Source organism: Ischnura elegans, chromosome 2 (assembly GCF_921293095.1).
Source record: "Ischnura elegans chromosome 2, ioIscEleg1.1, whole genome shotgun sequence".
NCBI lineage: Eukaryota > Metazoa > Arthropoda > Insecta > Odonata > Coenagrionidae > Ischnura > Ischnura elegans.
The window spans coordinates 21669549-21679332 of NC_060247.1; positions in this window are offsets into that span (position 1 = coordinate 21669549).

Sequence of the window (9784 nt, forward strand, 5' to 3'; positions counted from 1 at the left end):
TCACATTTAAAGCGCATAAATAATCGATACAATAAATTTTGTCGCATACGTTCTTCTGAATTTTCAGAACAAGCCAGTTTTCATCATATTTCTCAAGCTCTCACTAAAGAATACACGCTTAGCAGTTAAATTAATTAATACTTAGGATATTCTCTTCCTCGTAGAGCTAACAATAATACTACCATAATGGATATGATTATATGAGACTCTACGGTGAATGCAAATCAATTCCGCTTATATTTAGCATAAGCTTCCAATCATAATATTTGTAATTTACATCACACTGGGTATGTAATACTGCCATTGGACAGTGTATGCGAATCCTAAATGAATCGTAGTCTGTAAAGTGCGCGGCAGGGAAAATCAACTGTCTTCATACGGTAAGGAAGAAACATCCTGATACCCAATATTATTCATAGAGATATGAAGTCAACTGCTCTCGCTATCTGGACGTCATCAAATCAAAGGTATACAAATCAACACTGTGTCTATAGAAATTGTAATGGACCGGAAATTTCATATAAAATGGCTTGCTAAAAAAATCCAGACATTGAAATTTTCAGCGTTTACATAGAATATATTTCTGTTCAAACAAATTAAATTCAAAACATTAATAATCAAACATGTCTAAATAGATACTTATAGAATTATTTTAAAATATATTAATTTTATTACAGCTAGTAGTCTCGTGTCGCGCTTGTATGAAAATAATATATTGTTTCTGGTTGGCAACACAGTTAATAATTTTAATATAAAAAATTGAAAGCAATAAAATCTGCACGCACTTATTAATGCCCTCTTATTTCAACATTTATTTCTTTCTCTAATTGATTTAATTCAGCATAAGATATTTTTCTCAAAAACATTTTGTTCAAATTACTGGTAAAAAGCTCATTCACTATGTGCTCTCATTTGCTTTAAGGAGAGAATAAATATGAAGTACTAACATTTTTTATCATGTAAGAATATGAAATTTCGACTGAAAAACAAGATAATAGGTCTAAACATGATATAATTACTACAGCCTTCACGCAAAATAATAATCCTCCATAGGAATTCTCTTTTGAAATACATTTTGTTATACTACGTATCCTATCGTAAATTAATACCGCGAAGGATTTAAGTATAATTCAGAGGTTCCATACTAAGTCGGAATGTCTTACCCTATTGAATCTCTCCTATTCACAGTCGACTAACGTTTAATTTTTCTGAACGGACTAAAAACGGTAATGCTGCAAAGATTTAGCTTTAGATTTAGATTTTAGAATGCTGCAAGAAAGAACCTCAAGGTAATTTTTTTCCAAATATTTTGTACAAGGGTGCTGAAAAAATTCCATATGTAACTGTTTCCTTCCATTGGAGACTATGTAAATATGATTATCACCGAAATTTTACACCCTATCACTCTCATTTATCGTTTAAGGGAACGCTCTGTTTCTATAATTTATTATTGATACTTTGACTTTGCATATTATCAAATTTGTTGATGATAATTGCAGCTTCCATTTCTATAATCGTAATTTTCCTTGTTATCACTTTAACGTGAGTGTATAAAAGTCACACGAGGTAATTAAAATAACGACATAACTCGTGACCTAACTCTTTATCCCTACATGAAGTTTCCAAGAACATGGCTGAAATCGATAATAACCATAAAGGAGTGAAGGTTAACCGAGGTTTTGTTAGTACTAAGGGGAGAGCCTGTATCACAAAAAGCTACGAACTCCTCTCGTTGCTCTGACTCGGGCTCAACCAGGAAGCAAACAAACACCTCCCACATTGGAGGGCAAGGAACTTCCCCTAGGGTCAGCTATCACACCTCTCCCCAATGTTGACTTCTCCAGTTTTCATATGAGGTATGGTTTTACGGGATGAGTTATCGAAGGGCTACCAATGTAAGCGAGTTTTGTAGATGTCTCTTCAACTTGTATGCTGCCAAACTCCCCTTAGAAACATCTGGTAATTCCTTTAATGGATTTTATCTAATTAATTTTAATAAAATAACCTCTCAAATGAGGTTTAACGTGCATTTTTGGCTGAAAATTTTATCGAGATACCTGTTTTACTACTTCAAAATACCTTTGTGAAATTGATGGTCGTTATTGCAAGTATACAGGATATATAATCAAAAATATAAGAAGTACATGGCCGATTCAGCTGTTTCAGAAATTCTATGAAAAGTTTTGAGATTTTCAGCATTTTGATGAATCTAGTTTATTGCTCCCAACGGGAAAAGGTTTAGGTAATGTAATGCACTCAATGATGGGTCCACAAAAAATATTTTTCATATTCTGACCTAGGTAATCGGTTCACCGTTACATCTCCAGGTACTTATGTTAAATAATGACTTCTTAAGGCACATCTTACAATAAAACGAAAATGCCTTCTCGACTAATCAATTTATTCTGTTCTCAGTACCATCAAAATATCATACATATATTATTTAATTAAAATTCGAAGAAGATATCATAGAAAAAATTATTAGTGCATTTTTTATTTGGTGTAGTTCGAATTCAAATATGAGTTGCTCTTAGATTGGCAAAATCCTTTTTTATGGGATTCTTTCCCAGTGCCCCTATTTTTCCATGTTCTATCCCTATCCCCAATCCAGCGCAGATGGACATTAAACCCTTGGGTCAGTCGCGTGATGTCGTCAAAAGTGCATGCGAGAGACTGGCGGGAAAGGGAACCTTTGGAAATTCATGAGTGACGTTTTGGTAAGCCCGCCACACCACCTTTTGTTTCCGAGCGTTTATTGTTTGGTTTTCATTATTTTCCTTTCTGGTTTGATTCGCGCGCGCAACTCTCTCCCTGTCCCTCATTTCCCCAGTCCAATGATTTCCCTCCTGAACCCTTCCTCCTTCAATTCGGTCGCAACACGCATCATCCTGCTAAACTCCGTCCCGATACACACCCTCGCTGTCATTCGTTTGAGGACAAACACGCGGGCGTCCCCAAACAGCTGCGATTCTAACTGGAAATGTCACGGTCAAACACGGCCGACCGTCCGTTTCGAGTCGGCATTACGGCCGTGTTTCTGCATGGGATGAGCGGTCCAGAGGGGGACGCACTTGCAAAAACATTCGAACGTCATCGTTTTAACAGTGTGATTCGTCAGTGGCGGAGCAACCCGCCCGCCCAAATTAACGTGAGGGGTGAATTAATGTCCCCGGCAACCCCAGACTATGTGCGTGGGGTGTCACTGAACCTCGTAAATTTCTGGAGGGCTTTAAGGATGTTGGTGCGAGAAATTGAGGGTACTTCATTTTCACGTAAGTGACGATGCATACTATATCATTGGTATCTCATCGATTGATGCCAATAAAAATAGGGTTCACGTGTTATAATATGCTTAAATCACATTTACCCCTGGAAAACTTTTATTTAAGCCCAAAATGCTATGCAAATCGGATCTCATTATCGTATGCAAATATTTTACATTACGTCAGCCTTTGAATTTTGAAAAATTCAAGATGAATGTCCCATCTCCACGATTGGATTAATCGGCCCTCCGAATTTGAATTGGCGATAGATTATGAACACGCATGAATATAATTTCGTCTTTGATTCACTTCGGGATTTAGATGAAAGAATTTTTCAGCAAATAACTGTTAAATTTTCAAAAAATAAGAAAATTTAGGTTTTTCGCAGTCGTAAATATAGGTTAATACATTATTAAAATGCGAGTGTTGTTTACAGAGCCAGCAGTGATTAAGAATTTGGTAGGATTTCAATTTTTTAACATAGATTTTTAATGTTTAAAAAAAAAACTCATTTTACTTTCACTTTTTGCTAATTACCTCTAACACGTACCTAATAACTTCCTTAAACATCGGTTTTCATTTAAGCTGCTCGAAATTCCTATTTTCTCATTTCTTTTCTCAAACCCATCAAACGTTTTCCTCACAATCGCTATCCTCAATCTCTTCAAAGTGCTCTTCCTTCAACTTCTCTTCATCGAAAGTCATTAAATTTCCTTGAAAACACTTCATCTATCCTCTTTGTCACTACTTAGCTCATATTTTCCTCCTAAACCCCAGCACAACCCAATCCTCAAATTTCTTCTATGCTTATATATTCAATCCGTTTCCAAACGCATGAAATGCCTTTCATGTTTTATAAAGATTTTTAGTTGAGCCCTAACGAGAAATATTTTAATGCTGGTAGAGTTTAAAGGCTCAATTATTTGTTAAACTCATAATTAATAGATAACTTTCACCTAATTTTCTTCCATATCACTCCATTTGTCTCCAAACGAAAAGCAATAGCCATTAACCATCTTTGCAGTAACTAGCTTCATTTATTTCTCCAAGCTCACGTTGAAAACGAGCAACTTTCAAAGTCATTCAGCTCCTGTGTGCTATAAAGCAGATAGAATGATTAATTTTTTCGCTAAAACTCAGGCCTATCATTCACTGGCCTTTAATACTTCCCATATCATGTGTCCTGAGAATTTTTAACTCAAACTTCTATTTGATTTAGCATTACTGAAATGGCATATGTATAATGTAGCCATTAAGACTTTAAAACGCTGTTAATCTAATTATTTTCATTTTCTTTAAATTAATCATCAAAGAGGGAGGCTCTGCCATTTCTCGCTTTGCATTGCATACTAACACTAATGATTTCATTTCAACTGCATTAAATTCAACCTGCCAGGAACTTGGCTCATTCTAAAATGCCACACTTAATTCCCCACCTCCTTCTACATTGACCACACCCTCTCTTTGAAACAACTCGCAATGAGGGGACGAGAAATCCCGGCGTATAAGTGCCGTTATCAATGTAAGCGTATGAAATGGAGGGCATAATGGCCCCCAACGTGAGAGCAAATGACAGGATATCTGCCATCTGTGTCCGCATTCCATTGTTATTTTGTATCACATAAAGGCATAGAAACGCTGTGGAAATTGGAGTTCCGTGCATAAAATGCTTGCGCTTTTATAACCAAGCTGGTAGATGACTAAACATATTTTACATAGCAAAATTTCATGTTTCTTGAAGCAATATCCAAACTCCGAATTTATTGTTTGGCACTTTAAGGCTAAAAAATGCATTTATTCCTAATATTCATTTCTTAGCGAGCATAGGACGCATAGAAATAAGCATTGAAATATACATATTTAACTGAAATAAAAATTGGGACCGCAATTCATGTGTAGTGAAAATATTTTCAAGTTAAATTCCTGGAATCCCTTAATTATTTACTTTCATTTTTATGTTCGCATAACTCATTACGAAAATGAGAACGCTCACATTGAAACTAACAGCGAAATGATGAAAAAAGTTCAACTCAACTTTACGAAAATAACTAATACAGAATGGAAGTAAAGAATTTAGCCAAGAGTTTCTCATTAACATTTTTTTTAATTGTAACATTCTTTAATAACTATGAACAACTCCTGACAAAATCGAGGATAGATGAGACACGGTGGCCCTTAATGGGAACCTATTGCGTGACATAAATTTCACATTAGCGAATAAGGTAACAGGACAGCGATAAGGTCCTCTTACAAAGTCAATGCCAACAGGTCAGTTAACTCCAAGTAGACAACAACCACTCGACGCCATGGTGCTGTGATACTGTTCACAGTGCTTCGATTTCTTGACGAAAAAATGAGCTGAACTACACAATTTCATTGCCTTAATGTGTTGTCCCCTCAAACAAAATGTTGCAACTTGTATGATCGGCTAAGTCGCCTATTTTTTAGAATCAGCTGCTTTATGAACTTGTAGATTTTCGCATCTCGTGTTGATATTTGGGCTCTGAGAGTATTTTTTTTTAATAATCATATGCGACAGTTTTGCCGCGCTCTGCTGCAGGATTCTTCCGGCGTTTAGAGGCAACCCGTCGTCTTCTTTGCCATAAATTAACAAAAACGTGTCTTCTGAAGCCTATACGCTAATGGCGTAACATTCACAACGTTAGCGTTTGCGAGTACATCAGGGAATAGAAAGCACTTTTGCAGTCACGCCATTAGCATCGAGGCTCCAAAGGTGCTAACAAAAAAAGAACGCAGTTACTTTCCGCGACTTCTAAGGGAGGCTATTGAAATTGCAAAGACACCCAGAAAATAAATAGAAGGGGCGAATAGAAATTCAATTGTATTTGGAAATCGATTTTTTATAAGAAAATTATATTTTTGTATTTTTTATTTCACCAACTGCCGATTTTGTTTACAGTAAAGAAGAAGACCAAACGCATGAAAAAGAATGCATATGAGCACGGCGAAACCGTGTTCGTATAATTATTCAAAAAAATCTCAGGCTACCCAAATGTCATCAGATATCAGCCACCTTAAGATCACATAAGCTAGCGTTTTGTTCCAATGAAGAAATCAAATCACTAATAAAATACAGTATGGCGCGACATTCATAAAATGATTTTAGGATATGAATTTACTTATATTGCTGTAGTGCTAAAAAATATTCCCTCGCATTACGAGCACTTAAGCGTTCCTCGAAAGTCTGGAGGGAAGTACGTACTTGGGAGCGAAATACACCAAATTGAGAATTCCTTACGGCGCGCTCGAGTGAATCAAATTCGAGTCGTCTTTTCATCGCAGTTCACAATGGCACAATGGATCCTTTCTCCCGCACACACTTAAAACGTCCCAAGGCACCCGGATGTGCACTCGCGACCGCAGTGCGAAATCCAAATCCATAGACCGCGCGACAAAAGGAGCGACCTCCTCCTCTTCTTTCTCCTCTTCTTTTTATTCAGATTTAAGATAACGCCAAAATAGCGCTCTATATTCCGCCGGGGGCCGCTTTGCCGAGCAAAACGATAAAATCCCTCGAAACCGAACTCAAGACATCCTCACGTTCTCCAAAAGGGAACGGCGTTCTCTCCAGGCCGGCGGCCTTGCAGTCTCCCTCCGAAGATAAGCAAACAGCACACCACACCGACCGACTCAGAATTCTTTCTTGGGGAACGCGAGAGGAAAATACAGAGAAGCGAAGGTGTAACGTAAAGACAGAGAGAAGAGGAGACGGAAGGATTGGAGGAAGGAGGAAGAAAAGGATGAGAATGCACGGGAACAGGTAAGGGGACAGAAAAAAAAACAACACCTCCTTCGAATTTTCAGGACACGTATCGAAAATGGCAAGGACGCCGGGGAGAATAGTACCCGATCCGAAGTGAGCGGCGCCACTGTCGTTAAGTGGCCGTCCCAACCTTCCGTCGCTTATCTCGAAGAAGAGGATAAGGAAGCACGCCACCTTTCCGAATATATACTACTACGTCCCCAACCCTTTTTCCCCACCAGTCCTCCCGACCCGTTTCCATCAACTCTGAACTCTTTGCCACCACAATTGCCAGTAGCCCCGCCGTTCCTCTCCCGCCCTCATTCTGCACTCACCAAAAATCCCGTCGCCAATTCCCTGAGCCGGGACGTCACTACATCGGAAACCGACATCCGAGGGATGGAGTGTGTAAGGAGGCGACCGGACGAGGATAAGGAGAGGACCGAGATTCGAGTGCACGAAAGAGAGAGAATTCTAGGCGAGAAATGGACCACAAATAGAAATCTTTTTCTCGGTCGTTTGCATTTATTTTCGAGGGGTGTGAATACAACCTCACCTCTGTAGAAAAGGAACTGATTTGGAGTAAGGTATCAACGCCTAATAGCTTTTGCGAAGGTCTCGTGGGGTAAATAATGGGTGGAGTACGTGAAGAACGAACGAAGGCGGAGAGTCAATTTATTCATAGCCATATTAACCCATTTCCGGCCACCGTAGCCGTATGACTACACCCTACCATTCTGCGTATGTGAGGCTCTTGATGAAAAACTACCACTACTTTATTTTCAAACTCTTGCAAATATTTTGTTGATCTAATCCGTCTGTTAGTGTATTTTTGAAGATGGTAGAAATAATCTCACTTGCTTAAATGGACGGGGGTAAATCGGATTTCGATATGGATTATTACTGCCTGTAAGTAAGATATAAATGTAATAGAAGTAAAAGTAAAATATCATCGAAAAGATTATTATACTTTCCCTCCATCCAAACTAAAATATCTCTATAGATCCTTTTATGCTGGTATAAAATGAATCCATTAAGACTTTGACACGTTAACGTCTATTGTAGCCATGTGGCCACCGGTAATTCTGGGAAAACTGCTTGATAAATACATCACCCAAATACTTTTAAAGGATGACCTAAGAATACCATGGAAGTGAAACAACAAAATAACTTCCAAAACGCAAGCAGACATTTTTCTGGGGAAATGGGTTGATGGTTTAATCACAGTTCAATCATACATGAAGAACTTGATCAAGGTCCTGTTCATCAGGCAAGTTTTGCATTTTACTTCCGAAACTTTACCCAAGCGGTGGGATATTTGGCCAACGATGCGATGTAGGTTGTAGACAATACTATTACGACATTTGATGATCGATCATTTGACACCTCAACTTTCGATGAGTTCTCGCAATAATTCACTAACGAAAAGCCGTTAACAATTCCCTCCTTTTGGAGAACAATGTTATTCAATGATCTAGTAATTAAAATAAAATTTAGATGACGTTCATTAATAGAAAAAATAACACAACACTTACGATGAAGTCCAGCAACATCTCTACTTTAAAATCATTCGCAAATAACATGATTTGTACCTCGATATCCAAATGAACAAGGACGACAAAAATGTATTCTTACCAAAAATCAAACCACTAAATATTTCTTTCCAGATGATGATACGCCTGGCCATAACTTATTCTAAACGCTGATGATTTTAATTTTATCTGATGTCTATATGATTATAACATTATGCTAGCCAACTGGTGACTAACCAGTACCATTACTTAAAGGGGTAAGAAATTTTACAGAAATACAATAATAGAGGCATCAATGAAGCCATAAGGCTACGGATCTAATTTCCGTTTTAACATATTTGGGAGAGTAGTCGACCGTTCGGGCTATTGGGCCATTTTAGTGGATTCATATTTGAAAACGAGTGTGTTTAAAGAGAGGAAAGCAATAAGCTAGAGGGATGAGAGCCACCAGATAGCACTCGACGAAAGGTGAAAGAGTGAAAACCAATAATGCTTCGTGGGAAATCTCGAGGGCCCCAATTTCGTGGCATTCACGCAGCGCAGGGCCAAATGGGAACGCTGAGGCATCGGAAATATCCCTTGGGGCTTAATGACTTCGGACTCCAGCAAGGGAAGTCAATGTCCCATCTTCCGCCGTAACCAGAACCCATTGCAGCATTTGGGAGTCTCAAAATGTTCAGCCTACATCTGAAGGCATGGTTTCTATCGCCACCGTTTTAAAATTCAAAACGTAATGGAAAAGTTACTCATCCACGCTAATGGTAGTATTTCATTACGGAATTTCGTAAAATCCTATCAAGGCCTACAGATGAAGGCTGTAAATCCGGAGATTGTGTTTTCAATAATTGAAGTTGATGGAGATATTGATATTGATATAGAACCACCCCGTAACTAGAGACTACTGCAGAGTTAGCTTGTCTCAGAAATACTCGGTTTATATGACAAATTAGTTTCGAATTCGATCGCTAAAAAATTGAAATTGATGGAAAAATGACCTACCAAAGTGAAGTCCTCTAATAAATCACTGTCTTATTTCTGTCTATTATTTAAAGATTGGGTACTACGGAAAAAACAGTGCCTCAAATGAAAAGCTTAGATAAGAATAAATGCCATTGACGTAGGGAAAACATTATTTTGTTTAACGATTGTTAAATGAGTTGTGAAGGGGAAAAGATGGCATCTAATTGTCAAAACGAAGCCAGAAAAATTTGAACATGGCATCATCG